General features: G+C 51.0%; 1 long non-coding RNA gene across 6 annotated transcripts in view; it reads left to right on the top strand.

Annotated features, from left to right (window-relative positions):
- Window positions 1-13748, top strand: part of LOC130860338 (uncharacterized) — a 42489-nt gene extending 28741 nt beyond the window's left edge. For 4 of the 6 annotated variants that reach the window (XR_009055421.1, XR_009055422.1, XR_009055418.1 and 1 more), the window contains 3 exons: window positions 2051-2114; window positions 4784-4897; window positions 5429-13747. This is a non-coding gene — a long non-coding RNA (uncharacterized LOC130860338). Of the gene's footprint in view, window positions 1-2050; window positions 2115-4783; window positions 4898-5428 lie in introns of all 6 variants that reach the window. The other 2 variants (XR_009055420.1, XR_009055419.1) reach the window with 2 other exon arrangements.
- The last annotated feature ends 6425 nt before the right edge of the window (window positions 13749-20173 follow it).

Raw genomic sequence — 20173 nt, 5'->3', positions numbered from 1 at the left:
AGTTATACCCCTGTGTGTGAGTCGGGGTGGCCTTACTATCCGAGGGAACCCAGGCCACTGGGCAACGGGGTCAGGGCTCTGGATGTGGCTACCCTACCTTTCCCTGAAAACTCCCCCGCCCATCGTCATGGAGATCAGGGAAAGGGGAGCCCTTTCAACTCTGTTACTTACTAGTTGTATGCCTCTGGGCAAGTCATGGAGCCTCTCTGAGCCTCAATCTCCTCACCTGTAAAATGGGGGTAATAATAGTACCGATGTCATATGTTTGCTAAGAGGAGGCTTAAGTTATCACAGAGAGAGCATTCGGGCCAGGCCTGGCATGGAGTGCACAGACGGCAGAGCCACGCTAGCATGCTCATCGCTGCCATTTCTACTGCAGAATCCCAGTGAATGCCTGACTCTCACCCGCAGGCATCTCTCGGCCAGATCCCGCACACAGCCCAGCCCCCTCTGGCCTGGCACGCGGCTGGAGTCCCGGCCTTTCCTCTTGCTAGGAAGCTGTGGGTAACTGGGGCTTAATTAAGCATGCTTGACTGGGGTGTGATTAGCGGCTGCTGTGAGTCAGCAGCAGGCCAGGGTGGGGAGAAGACTGGGGGGATGCAGAGGGAGCCAGAAGGCTGCTGGTACCTGGGGCTGGATTTTCAGGCGCAATCAACCCGCTTTTTTTTAACAATTGAGGGGGACGGGGTGAACAATCCTGTCTCACCAGCCACCCCACCCTAGCACCAGAGCTGTAGCTCTGTAATTGCTACTACTCATTCATTCATTCAGCAGATACTGCACGCTTACTACGGCCAGGCACTGTCCTAGGTGCTGGACCGGCAGAGTGGACAACATGGACAAAGGTCATTGCCCCCATGTAACATACAGACTGCGGGGAGGGGCATAGAGAAGTAAATAGAGCTTGAAATACCCTGTGATGTCTGCCACCATGGGCGGCGGGACCGAGGAGAGCCCAGGAAGAGCTGGCTGGCTTCTCCCTGCTCTGAGTATCTTGTCCTGCATAGCCTCCCATCATGCATTGAGGTGACTTTATTTCCTTACCTGTCTACCTCCCGCACCAACTGTAGGTAACCTGAGGGCATGGACTATGTGACATCATTCTCTGTACCTCCAGCTCTTGGCAAAGCTTTTGGAACATAGCAGGTGCTTGTTTGTTTGGTTGAATGAACCCCAGCTCAGGAAGAAACTGGCTGTATGATCCCCTAGAATAGGGATTGGCAAACTATAGCCTGTGGGCCCAATCCTGCCTACAGCCAGGCTATTTTCTATAGCCCTCAAGCTAAGAATGGTTTCTACATTTTTTAAGGGGTGACTTATTTAAAAAAAAATCCAAGAATAATATGCTGCATAGACATCCGTGGCTGCAGAGCCTAAAATATTTACTCTCTAGTGTTTTACAGGAAAAGTTTGCTGCCTCATGGTCTCAGAGCTTCTGTCTGCATCTCCTTTTCCTCATCTATGAAATGAGGAGCCTGGGTTAGATATAACAGAGCTTCCTGATGTGAAGTCATGGAATCCTGAATTCCATAGTTCTTGTCTCTGTCCTTGAGGGTCCCGTGTTGCACTCCTGTCACCAACAGCCCCCACAACGCCCACAGATGGCAGGTACTCAGGTGACGTCGGCTGGTGGTGGTGTGGTGGCTCTGTTGCCACACAGCTATGTGAGTTTAGGCAAGTAATTTAACTCCCAGAGCCTCAGTTTCCTCACCTGAAAAAATGGGGATCATAACTTAGCACCTGTTTCCTAGGGTGGCAGTGAAGTTTGTTTATTTGTTTGTTTTTTGGCTGCACCATGTGGCATATGGAACTCCCCTGACCAGGGACTGAACGCATGCCTCCTGCAGTGGAAGTGTGGAGTCTTAACTACTGGATGACCAGGGGAGTCAGGCAGTTAGGTTCACAGGAGATAATTAAATGTGGAGGTGCTCTGTAAATTCTACCCTGCTTCAGATTCAAATCCTAGAAGCCATTGCTACTGTTACTGTTGGACATATATTGTTCCTTAGTCCTGCTTGATACAATTTAACTCATGGTGTGGTTTCTGTAGGAAGGATGATTTGGTTCTTGAAGGTCAAGGTGGATTCTAAAGCTGCTCCTCAGAAAAGCTCAGGGTGAGTGAGCTCAGTAATGGGGTTATCTATGGTCTTGGGGGATCCCCTGCCTACTCTTGGTCTACTCCCTTCGGACTGTGGGAAGGGACAGTTGATTAAGACTTGGGGAGGGTGAACCCCCAGAGTCTTGATCCCTGAGGATTCCCTGGGGCAAAAGATGGAGCCAGACCTGCACAGCAGTCTCGCTTCTGCCCCCACAGTCACCTCTGTTCCCTGGGAGGGAGAGTTTGTCTTTCCTGCCTAGCCTGGCTCCCCCCTACTGCCACTGGATCTATCTTCATCTCTCCATAATCCTGACTGATCTTTGTTTAGCATTTTCTTTTCAATGAGCTCTCCCATATATATCCACTTCGTTTTCTGCAAGAGCCCTGTGTGGTAGGGATATTACTTGCCCCTTTTATAGATGAAGATACCGAGGTTCAGAGAGGTTAAGCAACTTGCCCAAAGTGAGTGCCCCAGCTGGGATGAGATCTGGGTTTCTTACTTCCAGGGCTCTTTCTGTCACATCAAACTGCCTTTCTTCACCTGCCTCAGTTGTACCAATGCATCGGTCTTCTCCCAGTGCCACTCCCACTCCTATGCTGCCCTTCACTTCATCCCAGCTGACGCACAGGCCAAGAAGAATCCCCTTCTACCCTGTGCTGGTATAGGAGCTGGCCTGCCCCTGCAGTGGAAACCTGTTGTGACAACAGTGGGGCTCAGGGCCCTCCCTTGACTGGCCCTGCCCCCTGGAGGGTCTAGGGTACAGCAGGCTGGGGAAGGCACCTACCAGGAGCACCAGGGAGGAGATGTCAGGTCCATTTACCGTGAGTGGAGTGTTTATGCTGCCAGGGGGGCCTGGATGTCACACTGCATTAAGGCAAGCACTCAGGGTCTCCTCCCACCAGGCAAAAGATCAGCTGCCTGGGCTTCTCTCCCTTCCTACAGCTGGATGTCCTACTCGGTGGCATTCCTGACCCCTGGGGATAGAGTTAGGGTCTCCTGGGTGCTCGACCTTTGGAAGATGCCCACTCTCTAGGGACTGAGTATTCAACTGGGGACAGGAAGCCTTGTTCCCTCAACAGTTCCATCTGACTTTCCCTGGGGGCAGGCTCCTAGATGATGGTTTGATGGGGCGAATCCAGGTTTCAAGGACCCCGCAATCCCTCTCTGTGGTCTCAGCCCAGAGGTGATGCCCTGCAGGATCCTGGATGCGGGGGTACCTGCAATGGGGGAGATCCTCAGACCTTACCTCCCCTAAGAGAGGACCTGATGGGCTTACAGGGAGACTAGAGCCCCCTGCCCCCAGGGTCGCTCTCCCTTCTGCCTTGCCCATCTTCAGCTTCTTGTCTGCCACTCTCCCCCATTTCCTCTGTACCCAGCAGTAGGTTGAGGATGGGTGGGGGGTGATGGGCAGTGAAGGGAGAGGAGAGGGCCCAGGTCCACATCCCTGAGGAAGAAACTGTTTGGGAGATACATGGCTCTTTGGGCACCCAGCCTGGGGAGTGTGAGGTGGGAGGTGGAAGGTGTGAGGTGGGAGGTAGAAGGTGTGAGCTGGGTACAAGCTGAGCCCCAGAGCACAGGAGCTGGCTGGGTCCTCCCCTCCTCCCCAGGCCTTCCTAACTATCCCCTCAGGGTCTGGCCTGAGCCTCCCTTTCCAGCTCCATCACCCCCAGACTTGAGTCTTCCCTGTGCTCTTCTTGCGGCCTTACTACCCTCCCGCCTCCATTGCATCCTGTAGGCTGCTGACACCCCAAAGGCTGACCCCCTGCCAGGGTTGACTGTTACCCCCCCTTCACCACCTAGAAAGATTCTCCTAATCCTTTGCGTCTGCTCTCAAGACCCACCTCCACTGTGAGGCCTCCCCTGACCTCCGCTCCCACTGGAATGCCACCCGGTTGACACCTCTCCATTGTAACTACATCTGCCCATAGGTGGCTTGGTTGTTGATGTTTCTCCCTGCCTCTAGACAGTCAGGGATGATGTCTTCATCACCCTGGGACCCTCAGCAGTAGCTCTGTGCTTGGCCTACACTGCTGACATTTAACAAACGTTTAGAACATGCTTGAATTAGTAAGCTAATCAATGACTAGGTTCATGGGAGAGATGCTCAAGGGGTCCTCTCCACCCCCGTTCCTTCCCCGGGTCCCCCACTCTTCCCCATGCGATGGGGAGAGACAGGTCTCAGAGCCCACAGTCCAGATCCCTGTAAAGGGGCTTGGAAATCCGAGACTAGGCTCCCAGGAAAAGTGTAGCATCTCCAAAGAGCCTCCCCCAGACCTGTCCCCTACATCATTCTCCGATATCCCCCCCAACAGTGCTCCTTCCAAATTTCTGGCATTTAAAGCTGAATCCAGCCTCTGAGCTCAGCATGCTAAGCCCTGAGGAACTGCACAGCTCTGGCTCAGCCACCTCGGCTGGCTCCAAACTAGGTCAGGCCCTGCTGCTGGCTAGCAGGAGTTGGCCAGCACTGACTGCCCAGTGGTCCGGCCACGTGGTTGCAGCTTCTGGGCAGCGAGAGCAGGGAAAATGCTGGAGTAGGGGGATAGGAGCTGGGATGGGTGGGGTAGTGGGTGGAGGAGAAGGTCTGACGCCAAGGCCAAAGCAGGTTGCAGTGTTTCCCTCACTCCACTCTCAGGAGTGAATTTGCTGATCAGATATTCATTCTTTTTCTCATTTATTCCACAAAGGTTTCCTGTGTGTTTACCTCGTGCCAGGCACTGTACTAGGTGCTGGGGTTGGACGAAGAGCTCTTGGGCCAGACACATACCAAGCACAGTAAGATGCGCTAGAGTGATGCCAAGGTTTGTACCAGATGCTCTGGGCTGCCCAGGGGAGAGGAAATGGGGAAGGTCCGTGGAGGTCAGAGAGCCAGCATGTCCCAAGGGCCATCTGCTCACATTATTGCAGGAGCCACCAACTCTCTTTTATCTCCACCCACCCCCTGTCCCCAAGGATGTGTTCTAGAGACAGCTCCAAATTAGATCTCAAAGGCATTCTCCCCGCTTGCGTGGCCACCACCCCTGTCCAAGCCTCTTCTCACCTGACAGCTGTAGCTGCCTTTTAATGGGGCTCCCTTTCACCATCTAGTTTCCATGTAACAGCAGAAATGATTTTGCTCTAAATATATATTTTAGTTTTATTAGGTAATACATGCCCTTGGTACAAAGTAGAATGATTTAAAAAATGGGAGTCATGTCACTCCTTTGCTTGGGATCTGACTTCTCATCTGCTTAGAACAACCTCCCAATTCCCTGCCTGGCCTACAAAGCCCTCCCTAACTTGGGGTCTGCTTGCCCCTCTCATCCCACTTGACATCTCTTCTCCCTCCCCAGCAGTGAACCAGTCTGCTCCTGAAACAGGCCAGTCTCCCTGCCTCCCAAGGCCTTTGCACATGCTGTTCCATCTGCTGGCAGTGATCTTCCCCAGACCTCTGCTAGGCTGCTGCTTCTCATCACTGTATCTCAGCTTAATGTCACCTCTTCAGAGAGGGCTTCCCTGATTGCTAATCTAAAGTAGCCACAAGACCGGCCTTCCCTGGTGATGCAGTGGTTAAGAATCCACCTGCCAATGCAGCGGACATGGGTTCATTCCCTGGGCTGGGAGGATTCCACATGCCACAGAGCAGCTAAACCCATGTGCCATACCTACTGAGCCTGCGTGCTGCAACTACTGAAGCCCACGTGCCTAGAACCCCTGCTCTGCAACAAGAGAAGCCACTGTAATGAGAAGCCCGCGAACCGCAACAAAGAGTAGCCCCTGACCACCACAACTAGAGAAAGCCCACGTGCAGCAATGAAGACCCAATGCAGCCAGTAAATAAACAAATAAATAAATAAATAAATAAATTTATTTTAAAAAAAGGTAGCCACAAGACATTCTATCCTATCCTGATCTTTTAAAAAACAGCTTTATTGAGATATAATTGACGTAAAAGAAGTTGCACATATTTAAAATGTTCAGTGGATTAATTTTGGCGTATGTATACACCTGTGAAACCATCACCACTGTCAAGACAGCCAACGTAACCATCACCCCCAAAGTTTCTTTATGTACCTTTGTAATCCCTCCCTCCTGCCCCTCCCAGCCTTCTCTCCCCAATCCCCTGACAACCACTGATCTGCCTTCTGTCACTATAGATTAGTTTTCATTTTCAAGAATTTCATATAGGTGGAATCATACAGGATGTACTCTTTTGGGGGGAGAGTCTGGCTTCTTTCAGAAAGCATAATTATTTACAGAACTATCCATGTTGCATGAATCGGCAGTTTATCCCTTTGTATTGCTGAGTAGCATTCCATTGTACAGACAAACCGCGGTTAGCTTATCTATTCACCTGTTGATGGACACTTGGGTTGTTTCCAGGGGTTGGCTGTTGTACATTAAGCTGCATCAACATTTATGTACAAGTTGTTTCTCTTTTGTAATACCCAAGAGCAAAAGAGCTGGATCATATTTAACTTTTTAAGAAAGTATCCAAACTGTTTTCCAAAATGGTTGTACCATCTCACATTCCCGCCAGCAGTGAATGAGAGTTCAGTCCTTCTACATCCTCGACAAAAATTGGTGTGGTCAGTCTCTTTATTTGTAGCTACTCTAATAGCTCTGTAGTAGTTTCCCAGTGTGTGTGTGTATGTATGTGTGTGTTTAAGGTTTATTTATATTATTTTTATTTATTTTTGGCTGCAGTGGATCTTCATTGCTGTGGGCAGGCTTTCTCTAGTTGTGGTGAGTGGGGGATACTCTTTGTTGCAGTGCGCATGTTTCTCAGTGCAGTGCCTTCTCTTGTTGCAGGGCACTGGCTCTAGGCGTGCAGGCTTCAGTAGTTGCAGCATGTGGGCTCAGTAGTTGTGGCACACGGGCTTAGTTGCTCCGAGGCCTGTGGGATCTTCCCGGACCAGGGATTGAACCCGTGTCCCCTGTGGTGGCAGCTGGATTCTTAATCACTGCACCACCAGGGAAGTCCCTCCCATTGTTGTTTTAATTTTCATTTCCCTAATGATTACTAATATTAAGGATCTTTTCATTTGCTTCTTTGCCATTTGTAGATCTTCTCTGGTGAACTGTCTGTTTAAATATTTTGCATCCCCTTTTCAAAATTGGGTTGTTTGTTTTCTTATTATTGAGTAGTGGAATGTACTTTTCATATTCTAGATACAAGTGCTTTACCAGATGTGTGATTTGCAAATATTTTCTCCCAGTCTCTGGTTTGTCTTTTCATTCTCTTAGTGTCTTCCAAAGAACAGAAGTTATTAATTTCGCAGTCAGATTTTTCAATATCCTTTTTTATAGATCATGCATTTTGGTATTATATCTAAGCTGTCTTTGCCTATAACATTGAGCTGTAGAAGGACTGAGTCTCTCATTTTACTTTTGTACTTGGCACAGAATTTACCAGTTAAGAATTGTGGAATAAATAGACATTGTTTTAATCTTTATAAGAACACTGCCACGTGGGGATTCCCATTTTATACCTGCATTAACTGAGTCTTAGAGAGGTTAAGTAAATTGTCCAGTAAGTACCACATAATCCAATAAATGAACCAAGCTTGTTCCTACATGGTTTTCTCTCTGGGTATTCACAGGGTAGCAAAATATACGAGTAATGCTGGCAGAGAAACTAGACAACGGGTCTCAAATTTCAGTGTGCATGCAGCTAAAGGCCAAGAATCTGTACCTCTCACAAGCCCCATACTTTGAGAGGCCCTGACCCAGCCTGTGCAAGTGCAGGAGAAGTGAAAGTTCTGCTCTGTTTGGAGGAGGAGGGGGATGCTTGGTGTAGATGGACCCAGAAGCACTAGAGTGAATGGTTGTGAATTCTGAGTGTTAAAGACCTCAGCCCTGGAGTGTGGGCATTTGTAGATATATACAAACAAGCTCCAAGGGCTAGATCAATGCCAGCAAGTCTTTTTTTCAGTGCCAATGGCTTCTTTATGAGGCAATTCCTTTTCCCTCTATTCCTGTGTTTCTTAAGTTTCCATAGATAGGGCTCTTTCTCTGCTTTTAATAAAATGATAAACTATAAGAGTCTTTCAAGCTCTTCTTGGATGAGTCCTAGAAACCTCATTGCCCCATCTGGCCACATTCCTCACTTCCTGCCTGGCTCCATGAGGAATTGGGGACAAGGTTGTGAGGGAAGGAAGACAGGGAAACAAAGAAGTTCTGGGCCACTTTTTAGGGAAAGGCTTAATTGGCGGTTACCTCTGCTCAGGGACTTGGAGGTAGCAGCCCTTTTGGCATATTCAGGGGAGGGGAATGAGGAAGATGAAGAGACAACTCTGGACCCTGGGACTGCGCCACAGGACTTACTCATCTCAGGAAGTTCTCCGGGCTCACCCTCAGTCTGTGCAGATCAGGGAAGGAATGGGGTATCCGTAGTAGGGATGAGAAGGGGGTGGGAGGGATACTTGGATAAGGGAGATGGAGCCTGTGCTCCACCCTCATCCCCTGGGCCTTGGGATGGCACATTCCAAAGCCTTAGCTAGGTTCCCTGTTCCCCTGCCCTCTAGTGTCACAATGGATGAGGCCTCTGCTGCAGAAAGGCAGAAGTGGCAGGCAGAGGCAGTGAGGGCTGGTGTCCCATGGGGCAGGCAGAGAGGGAGCAGGAGGGAGCACACAGAAGGAGGAAGGGCAGAGGGCTGGCATCAGGACTAGGTGCCAAGGTGCTGTGTTATGAGAGGTGGGAGTGGACACCCTCCTGGAGGCAATTTACATAACACATGGCTTGGCTGTCAATTGCCTTGGGAGCTAATAGAGTCATTTGCACGCTATCACCAGATTGGCTGGAAGAAATAGAAGGGCACTTGTCCCCTGGGGTGGTCTCTGCCATCCTGTGTTGGCACTGGGCTGGACAGATGTCATTGCCTTCATGTGGGAGAAGGCAGCACCTCTCTAGGTAGAGTCGCCATCTTTGTGCGCTAGTCTCAGTGACTGGGGTCAGAGGGAGGGGTCTTAATCAATTCCCAAATACCAGAGAAGGCAGGCCACTTGTGTTTAGTGTTAGAGTGGGATACAGGCAAAATTCTATTAGGTGGGGCTAGTGTGTGGTGTCTTATTTATTAGATATTTGTATTCATTTTCCATTGCTGGGTAACAGATTATCAGCAAGCTACCAGCTTAAAATGACATGTATTTTATCATCTTACAGTTTCTGTAGGTCAGGAGTCCAGGCCCAGCCTAACTGGCTCCTTGCTCAGGATCTCAAAAAGCTGAAATCTAGGTGTTGGCACATCTCTGTTTCTTTCTGGAGTGGGATCTTCTTCCAGGCTCATGTGGTTGTTGGCAGAATTCAGTTCCTTGTGGTTGTAGGACTGGAGTCCCATTCTCTTGCTGGCTGTCATCCAGGGACCTCTCTTGGCTCCTAGAGGTGCTCAGTTTGTTGCCCTGTAGTGCTTTTATAGGCTTGCTTGCCACATGGCAGCTAAATCCTTTAAGGTCACCAGGAAACTCTCTCCTGCCTCAGGAAAGGCCTGTCCCTCTTTCAAGGGCTTTCACTGGTTAAATCAGGCCCACACAGGATAACCTTCCATTTAATTAACTCAAAATGAACTGACTTGAAATCTTAATTACCTCACTCCATCATCTTCATGAATCCCACCCACACTGAGGGAAGGGAATCATACAGAGCATGTGCACAAGGAGGCAGGAATCTTGGAGCAACCTTAGAATTCTCCCTATCACAATATTTTAGTGAATGAGAGAGAGAGAGAGGTGAGAGTTAGAGATGGATAGACAGACAGACAGACAGATAGAGGGAGGGAAGGAGAAGAGAGAGAGAGTGATAGATACAGAGAGGAGGAAAGAGAGAGGAGGAGGAGAGAGAGGGAAGGAGTGAGGGAGAGAGGGAGGAAGAGAGAGAGAGAGGGAGAGAAAGAGGGAGAGAGAAAGAAATTGGATATTTAACGATAGGAAGGAGTGATGGGTATAGAACAAAAGAGTTGCAGGGCACACCTGCAATTCTGTTCTGCTCTGCCCTCCCCTTTCTTGCTTATAATGAAAACAGTTGATAATTCAGAATTTTGATTATAAACAGTGACTGTCACATGGATAGGAACCAAAAGAGCATTTGCTGTACATGCTCATTTCTTACAGGGAATTGGTGGGAACCGGCTCAACCAATGACTATTGCTGTTGGCCATCTGCTGAGACACACAAATAGCTTATAGAATCAGAGGATTACAGACTGCTGGAGCCAGAGGGGGCTTTAGGGATCTTGTAATCCAACACAAACATTGCACAGATGACAGAACCGAGGCCCAGAGAGGAGATGTGAGTTGTGTGAGGTCACACAGCGAGTTGATAGCAAGGTTTATTGGGAACCAACCAATGATCACTCATTCAGCCAGCGGATTCTGTGTGAGGACTGGAAGGGGACAGATGTGTCCTAGGGCATCTCATGCACTTTTCACTATAGCAGTTTGCCTCATCACACAGTCCCTGATCTTCTAATGGGACTGGCTTCATAGAATTCTTAATGTGTAAAATATTAAATAGCAGTTTTGTCTTCCTTGTCCCACTTGGCCATGGGGAGTAGACAGAGGGCCTGCAGCCTGAGCACAGATGGGGTGACAGCAGGAGGAGGGGGCTCTGCAGCTTGCAGAATGGCAGTGTTTGTGTGCACATGTGTATGTGTATGTGTGTGTGTGTATCCAACTGAGATTAAACCCTGAAAGCAGGACTCACCCCTACATCATCCTCCCCCATGCACTCACATCCTGCCTGTGACTGTGTCACCTCCATCCCTCCAGAAGCCTTTATCAGTATCACAGATGCTGATTCACAAGATGCAGGTTGCCAAGAAAGGTGATTAATGATGGCAGCTGTGGTCCCTCTCACTCTCCCAGCCTCCCTGACCTTGTTTTTTTCCCTCCTCTTTCCAGTTTCCCCCTGTCACCACCATCCTCTAAGGAAATAGATAAACATTCCAGGCATGAGAGGGGAAAGGAGGGGAATTGGGTCCTTCTGGAGTAGCTGCTATGGGTCAGGCACTGTGCCAGGCTCTTTCATTTGTTCGCATTTAACAATGTAAATAGAGAGATGCTGCAGGGTGTCCTGGGATGCAGGGGAGGGCTGTGTTCTTTCCATGTCCCCATAGAGGGCAGTGCCAAGCTGATTTCCTGCAGACACAATTGCCATCCTTTGGCACATATGTTGTTCATGTTGGTTCTGATGTGCATGTTGTCAGTGTGCCAGGCTCCAGAGGACAAACCCATGTAACCCTGGAGCCTTCAATGTTGAGGCTGTCAGGGACCTTAGCAATCATTCACTTTTCTAGAAAGGGTGAGATGGGGGCCCAGAGGAAAAACAGCTTAGTCAAGGTCACACAAAGCTGGCCTCTCCTGACTCCTGTTCTAGAGTTTGTTTTCCTACTCAGCTTCTGTTTCTCCTGCTGTACTTTTGTTCTTGGGAGCAGGGCCACAGTCATGGAGAGGTTCAGAGTTGCAGGGTAAAGGGTAAAGAGGGGTAAAGGTCTTTAATGAAGGAGATTTATGGCATGAGCTTGGCCTCTTCCAATATCCACCTCTGAGCTTCACCCAACTCCCTCCTTGAGTTATGGGCCTTGTCATAATGACTAGAACAGGTTCCCAGCCTACGGATGGGGCCTGGGATGTGACAGAGCCTCTTACACTGAGGCAGCCTCCATACAGTGGACTGTTTCCTTAGTTCTTTTGATTGTGCCCAGGTGTGTGTGTGGAGGGGGTGGGATCAGGAAGGGCTGTGGAATGTGCATTAATTGTGTACATATTGTACTAATATGCACGTAGAACTCCAAGCCCAATTTCTGATTTGTGGGATAAGACAGTGGGATACTCACTTTCCCTTTTTTTGGTGGGATCCAAGGAGTCATGTAAATGGGTGACTGAATCCAACTCAGGAAGGCCAAGGAATGCTTGATTCCTGCCTCTGTTGGCTTCCTTGGGTCAGGCTGGGAGGTTTGGGGAGAGGGCTGGGCCCAGCCCCCATCTTCCTGCCCTCTGCAACTTTGTTCTTCAGTGAACTTGGCCAAGTGATGGAGAGACAGGACTGGAAATTCAGGTCTGGTAGATCTGAGAACATGAGCTAATGTCCATGGCCCCATTTTCTTGAGGAGTGCTTCTTTGGATGGTAGAGTCAAGCAGTGTTTTCCCCCTTTGTACAATAGAAGCTCAGGAAATTCAGCACCTTGGACAAGGTTCATGACAGGCCTCTGAAGGCAGGAATGCCCTTCACACCCTTTGGTGCCCCCACAAGGCCTGTGGGTCTAGTGGCCATGGGTACCAATGCTCAGAGTTCCTAGTAGATTCAGACCTGGGCCCCGAGGATACTGGGTGGACTGGACTTTCAGGGCTGGACTCTCAGAAGGCTTGACTGCCTAGTACTCGTCAGCAAATGCGAGGGAGTCCTGGGTTGGTCTGCTCCTTCAGTCGGGGGACTCACAGACATGTTGTCAGGACTGCAGGTGCTGGAAGTGGGATTGGGGAGGTCATATTATGCCTGTTTGATGCCCCAACTATAAACTTCTTCAGGACAGGAACAGAAAAGTTCTTATTCACTGCTTCGCCCCTAACACCTAACAGAGTGCCTGGCAGGTGGTAGATACTCGTCAATGATTAATTGTTGACTGAATTGAGAAAAGAGGCCACGGAGAGTGAAATTTGGGTTGAGAGCTTGATAGAAACAAAAACAGGACCCTGGATGGACCTCTGTTGGGAACTATCTTCCCTGCCCTGATTAATTTTCTACTGCCCTCACCAGGAACCTCTCTCCCCAACTGTGCAGGTCTCCCCAGTGCACCCTGCTTCCCCATCATGTGTGTCTCTTCCCCTTGACATCTGTCCACCTCTGATCGATCCTTCAAGGCTTCTCCCAAGGCTACCACCCACCCCTCCTTGACCCTTTCCTCACACTGCAGTGAGCTCTTTCCTAAACTCCTGGGTCACTGACTCTCTGGACCCCTTAGCATTAACAAGGAGTTCATATGTTATGTGAGTGTGTCTCAGTTCCATTTTGGCATGCCACAGCTTAAGCAATCTTTTTTTTAAAATGTAATAATATATTTTATGTAACTCAGTATCATTTCAATGTGTCCAATATTAAAAAATTATTGAGATATTTTACATTTTTCTTTTCACTATCCATGGTGGGTTTTATACCTTGAGCACATCTCATTTCACACTGTTTGCATTTCCAGTGCTCAGTAGCCCCAGGTAGGGTGGACAGCACCTTTGAACAGCTTTGGTGCTGAGAACAGGCCATCCGAGTACATGTGGCATAAGTGCCACCCCAGGCCTCTTTGTTGGGTGTCAAAGGGCTAAAAAGTCCATGGAAGCCTGAGTCTTGGGTTCATATTCAATCTCTTCTGTTCTTCACTCTGTAACTAGCTGGGACTGGTCCTCTGTGTTTCTATCACCTGCTCCTGTAAAAGGGGGGGGGGATCATTTCTGCTTCCTCTCTATAGCACCAGAAGGCTCTAACCTGCTTTCTCAGGTTTCCCACAAATAGAGGGTGTTATATTTCCTTTCGCATAAAAGATTTCAGTCTATATGGCCCTACATTCTATTTTACATCACCTTTCCCTCCTCTCACACCCCTACCCCCAAGCTGTCCTTGAATATTGAGAAGCTCTGACTCTAATGGAATTGTCCATCTACTGCTGGAATAGGTGCCTTGAGTGGTACTGAGCTTTCCATTACTGGAGGCAACCAAGGCTAACATACTCTTGCAGCTAGGCTGATTCAAAGGTGAATCTGCGTGGATGAGAAATCGAGCAGGAGAACTTCAGGGAGTCACTTCCCGCTTTGAATGTTATGATTCTATCCAGTACTTAGAGCAGAAGTGGTTAGTGGGGTGTCTGAAGAGACATAAAATACTGTCTCTGGCCTCAAAGACTATATACGGTTCACTTGGCGAGACAAAACAGATACACAGGAAATCTCTAGAAAAATTAAGAGCTAGCATAAGTGCCCTAAAGCACTTGGATAGCTGGGAGAGCATGGGAGCCCTGGAAACAGCACACACGGAGTGGAGGAGCATGAGGAGGACCCATCCTTGCTCCTACTCAGTTGTATTCTGTCCCCTTAACATTTCCCGATGCCCCAGGCTGCTGTCTTGGGTCACCCAGCACGAATCCCACCACTGCCTGCAGGACAGGCAGCCCCCTGCCTGCTGTTCTTGAGTCTCCTCTGTGAGCTTAAGACTCCCCATCCCTTTATAGCTCTGTACGTGAGGGAGGCAGGGGAGTGTAGGTGTTAGGAGTGTGGATTTTGGAGCTGGATCCTGGGTTTGAGTTTGGCCTGCACAGCTTACCTGGGGGATGACCTTGGATAAGTTACCCAAGCTCTCTGTGCTGCAGTTTCCTTATCTGCACAAGTGGGCTGATTACAGTGTCTGCCTCACACGGTCATCATGAAGGTGTAAAGAGCCAATAGCTGTGCTGGCGACTTGAAGGAGTGCTGGGGATACAGCGTTGTATAAACATTTGTGAAGTTAAATATACGACATGGCTCCCTCCCCTGCCCGCTTCTGTTCCCCCGCTCTGATTGTACCTCTTCGGAGGTGCCTTGGTTGTCAGGGCCCCTTCCTGATGGGAGACCCAGGACTGAGCACAGAATTTCAGGAGCACTGGATTGTGACTGCCCCCCCCCCCCTTTACTGGTCACTGTTCTATTAGTGCAGCCCAGCCCAAGATACTTATGTTTAGACATATCAGTGGCCTCAACATGTTCTTATCTCAGGTCAAGATTGTTTTCAGCTAAGGCCCGAGTCTGTTTTCTGCATGCTTCTGAGAAATGGGTTCTACCCCATCCTGTACTTGTGCAGCCAGACTTTGACTCTAAAAACAGAACCATCCCTGTCCCCTTTATCTGCTACCGTGGGCAATGGTACCTACTGTCCCAGCCTCACGTTGGCCATGCAGATGGTGCCTTTCTGCTCAGGAGCATCTGACCCCACTGTGCTTGCCACAGTCTCCAGCAGCAAGAGGTTTCTGGGATGGTGTGATCCTGAGAAAGCAGACCTGGTTCTCGTATCTTCCCTTCAACCTTGGTGGTCTGAATCTCTCCTTTGCCTTTGTCAGAAGCATCTGCTGCAAGGCTGTACATCCCTCATGGATCTTGTCCCAGGGATGCCTGGCCCTCGGGATGTTCTTAAGAATTTGCCTGGTCCCTTCTGGGTCTTGATGGTCCCATCTGTCTCCAGCTCCTGAGCCTCATGTCTAGTCGGAACTTCCTCTTCACTTTCCGGATGGCTCTTGTCTCTGCCATTGAAAAGAGAGCTCCCTGAGGACAGCAGGCAGGTTTGCTTCTCACTGCTTTCCACCACTGTTTCCACACAGCACTGGTGACCAGCTTTATCCTCTCTACTGAGCTGATTCTTAGTTATAAGCTGGTGTTTCAGAAGTGTGGGTGTTCCCTTCCTCAAGTCGATGAAGGGTGTCCCTGCATAGGACCTTCCGTTGGGGTGATGCCACCAGAAAGAAGCAGATACAAGCAGAGAGACACTGGGTAAGACTGAGAAATATATAGAGAGGCACACAGGGTCTCCGAGGCAGACACTGAGAGCCACTTAAAGGATGGAGCAAGAGACAGAGAGGGATAGAGAGAGAGGCTGGGGATGGAGTCACTGACCAGTGTTTCTTCTTCTCTGGAATCCTAGAGTCAGGGCTGGGAGACACCTCAGGCATCTCCTGGTTTGCCTCCCTCACCGTGTCAGTGAAGGTACCGAGGCACTCCCACCCCCATCCCCCACACTCTCCTTCTCACTTGTTGCTCTGCCCCTCCTGAGGCCTCCCCTCTTTCAGCTCTGACTGTTTCTTGGCTTGGAGAGTGGATGTTCCTCGTGCCTCCTGGGAGAAGTCGCTTTTCCCTTGGCTGTTTTTGGAGAGACGCCAGTCTTCTTGTTCTGCTTCTTCTTCATGCCGTTTCTTTCTTTTCACCCTCTGCCGAGTCATAGCCAGCCCCTCTCTTGGTACCCCACAGTCAGCAGCTTTGGGGGGACTTTGAGCTGTCAACCGAGAGCTGTCTCAGATGTAGAGAGGCCAGTGGCCAAGACTGCTGCTGCCCAGCAGGCCAGCCCCAGCACGGGGCGGGGGCCGGAGGTGGGGGCCCAGCTCTCCTCTTGCTTCTGGGGGAGGCAGGCATCTCCCACTTCCCAGGGTGAGCAGCAGCAGCAGCGAGAGAGCCAACCGCCCCCTCCCCCGACTTAGCTTAGCCATCTGCAGCGCTAGGTGTGTGACTGAGCCTTCAGCAGGCTGTGCGGCCTGAGGCTGTCAGACAGCACATTCTCATCCCGCCTTCGGAGGTGTTGAGGAAACACGAGATGCGCCACCAACCCACACCATGGTGACGTACGTGGCTCTGCCATATGCCTGCCTTCGGGTGCTCAAGTCTGCACGCCCTGGGTGTGGTACCCACCTTCCAGGTGGGAGGGCAGGATGCCTGCAGGGCAGCCAGAGACAGGTGGGGAGCCCTGGGGTGTGTCCTCCTGCCACGGACCCCGGGAGCACGGGTTCAGCTGGGTCCTGGCAGGGAAGGTGGCAGGGAGCTTCCCATGTCTGGAGGCGGACTCATCCAGCTGCTGAACATCTGCAAGGCCAACCAGCTCTGGAGCACATTTGGCCATGGCATGCTGTTAAGAAGATGCTGGCTTGGCATGGCTGCCATCTGAGGCGTGAGGCAGGGGATGGAAGGAATGACCTGTCAAGGTGCCTCTTCACGCGAGGTGCCCAGCTAGTCAGGACTGAATCTGTCCCGCTGGGGTGTATAGGGTTCTAGGACGGGCAGTGAAGCATCTTCCTAAGCCAGCAGGCCTGCCAGCTGAACACTGCTCTGACGCAGGACGACGCAGATTTATGTTCCTCCACAGATTCAATAAACACCGCAGCCCCAGCCCTCCCGCACGCAGGCTGGCAGACAACTGCAAAGCCCCACAGCCTGTCTGCGAGGCTGAAGGCTCAGTGGGGCAAGTCAGGGTTCTGAAGACCCCAATGGAAGGGGCTTTGAAGGACCCAGGGCCCAGGAGAAGGATTAAGAAAACTGAGCCGTCTCCTGCCTCTGGCTGTCCCACGCCTGTCTCCACGCAGGCACGCGTCTGCCTGGGTCACTTGGTGCCCTTTGTCTTTCTGCTCACGTTAGCTCCAGGGTTTATAAAAGGGGGATATGGGACTGCATGGCCTTTGGAGTCCCTTCTACTCTGGTAACTCTGGTTTCCTGGGTTCCTGACTCATTTCCTTTTCTCTCTGCACCCCCACAGGACCCTCTCAACTCCGGGTAGGGCAGGATCATGACCCCAAAACCATCCCAGATGGGCTGGTCCTCCGGGCTCCTGCTCTGGAACAGGGCAATGAGAGCATCCCCTCTAGTGGGGCCCAGCTCTGCCCCAGCCACCAGTCCTCTGCTCTGGGATGGGGGGAGGGGTGTGACCAGGGCCCCTGAAGCATCTGTCACTCTGAGCCCAGCCTGCTGCCAGTTCAGAGAATCTGGGATGTCCGTGCTCTACTGCTGCCTTGTCATTTTACAGATAAAGCCATGGAGGCCAGAGAGGGGAGGCCCTTGCCCAAGGCCCCAGAGCTATCATGGATGGGGAGAAGTGGCTCCAAAGCCAGGCCTCCTGGGTCTCAGTGTGGTGGACAGCACTGTCCCAGGCTGAAGACTGCAATGCCCTGAGCTGGAAGGGACACTGTCCTGGCCGGGGCTCCCTGTGTAGTTCTGCTTCCTATCAGAACACGGAAGTGAGGAGCAGCAGAGGCAACAAGAGTTGGTTCTTCCACTCCAGCAGGCACGATAGGCCCTCTGTGTCCCACTCTGCCCAGCTTCCTCAGTATTCCCTATCCTCTGGCTCCGAGCAGCACTGGTCTAGAGCCCCTGCCCCTTTCACCTGAGGCTCCCCAGGCACCCGCAGTTGGCCGTGACAGACAAGCCTGCAGGGAAAGGGCAGGGTGCAGATGCTAATGGTGGGGTTTCTGGCACAGTAAAGATCAGGGGTGAAGGCAGTGCTTTGGGGCAGGGGCCTGACTCCTGGATGCTTCAGGGCCATCACGGGTGGGTATGGAACAGGAAGGTATGGGACTCGTGACCTCAGAGCCCCAGTGTGATCTGGGAGGCTGCTTCCCCCATTCGCCTGCCAGCTCGAGGACCAATAGCTTCAGATGCCACAGCTGCTGCCCTGCCGGGTGCCCCTTGCCCGCCACAACTGATTGCAGTGTGTGCTGTTCCATTTTTAACAGCCCTGCTCGGCCCAGGCTGCCTGAGCCGATCCAGAGGCGGGCCCTGCTGTTGATTGCGGCGCTAAAAATACCGGCGTGGCTTCTGATGAGAGCAGGGGCCTGGCTCCCCCTTCGCCCGGCACCTTGGCGCTCTGCTGCCTTCCTGCAGAGTGCTCTGGGGGGACTGTGGGGGCTGAAGGCAGAGAAGCCAAATTACTCCCATGCCCTCTGCAAGCATTTAGATGAAAAGCAGAATGGCTTTCCGGTTATTTGGGGATATTTGGCATCTGGGGGTGTTCTGAATGTTTCAAGTCGCAGGTATTTTGTGCTATGTAGATAGTCTTATGGGGCTCTGTGATTTGAGGTGTGTGATTTGCTGGATCTGTGCTAGGAGGAAAGCTGGAACTTTCCCAGACTACCTCCCCTTTCTTCCCCCTCCTTGGCCTCCCACTTCCGGACAGTGGCTATGTCCTGTGGGTTCCCCTGCTCTATAATCTCTCCCATCTGCCCACTCCTGTTCCTTTCCACCTCCACTCCCTCTGTCTGGGTCAGGCCCTCTCCTGGTTACCAGGGCGCCCTCCTGCCCTCTGACACTGGTCTGTATCACTCACTGCTGTCAGCATAATTTCCTAAGCTCATCTCCCACCAGCCATTCATGTACCCTGAAACCTAACTCCTCAGCCCAGCATGTAAGATCTTCCATGATCTGACCTTGATGGATCTTTCTGGCCTTATTTCCCTCCAAGACACCCTTAGTACCAGCCATGCTGGGCTCTTCTGTGTTCCTGGTACAAGTCCCAGGGTCATCTTGCATGTGCTCCCCTAAGGGGGTCAGTCTGTGGGAGGCTGAAGTCAAACCATTTCAGGGAGGTTGCAGATTAACATAATCACAAACTGTATTGGCCTTTGGCTGAGAAGTGGGCTTTGGAACAGAACAGTAAAGCCTGTCCTGGGAGCCTGGTCACCAGGTCAGAACACGGTAAAGCAGCCTACTGGTGTCTTTTTGCTTTTGGACCAATGTGAATGACCTCGCCAAGCAGGGTGGAAACAAGGATGTCCTCCCTGAGGGCAGCCTGGACCTTGCCAAGGTATCGAAGGTTCTTGGTCACAGAGCGTGATGTGACTTCACTCCTGGACCCCTGCTGGAGGGGCTGGTACCCAGAATCCACCCCGTGTTGAATTAATAATGCGTTCACAGAAAGAGGGATGAGGCGGAGTCTTACCAGATGGGGCTCCCCTGGCCTGGTCTAGGGGCAGTTGCCCATCTGGTCCAGGCAAGCTGCCTAGAAAACCACTGAATGAAATCATACTGTAGAAATTCTACTCCCCACCTGCCCCCCCTCCCAGCATCTGCCACTAGACTCTCCAATTCCAGCACTGCTAAGTCAAGCTCCCTTGTTGACAGATGGGAAACTGAGGCCCAGAGAGGGGATGGGGATCTTCTGAACCAAGGACAGGACGAGAACTATGACCCAGGCCTCCTGCCTCCTTGTCATGTGTTTCTTCCCACCATAGCCTGCTGCCCCCTCCAGTGCCGCGTCCAGAACATCCTTCTCTTCCGTGAGAGATCCCGCCCACTCTTCAAGGCCTGACCCATCTTTCCCTTGAGCTCCTAAAGGCCCTGTCCTGCGTGTTGCTTAATGAGTGCTCTCCATGTCTCACCACTGCTACTGGGCTGTGAGGTCAGGGATCGACTTGGTTTCAAGTTTGTACCTAGTTCAGGGCCTGGCATATAAAAAGACTCAATGAGTGTTTGTTGAATGAAGTGAGGCATAATTCAAAAGTCCATTCTACTGAACTTGCATTTGAAGATGGGTGTGGTTATTGTTGTAGGAATTCACATAGCCTTAAAGCTGAATGATGCAATCTCAGGGAAAGACGAGCCACGAATGATGAAGGG

The sequence above is a fragment of the Hippopotamus amphibius genome, chromosome 9 (genome assembly GCF_030028045.1).
Source record: "Hippopotamus amphibius kiboko isolate mHipAmp2 chromosome 9, mHipAmp2.hap2, whole genome shotgun sequence".
Lineage (NCBI taxonomy): Eukaryota > Metazoa > Chordata > Mammalia > Artiodactyla > Hippopotamidae > Hippopotamus > Hippopotamus amphibius.
Note: the sequence above shows the minus strand (reverse complement) of the source record. Positions and strands in the feature narration are given on the sequence as shown.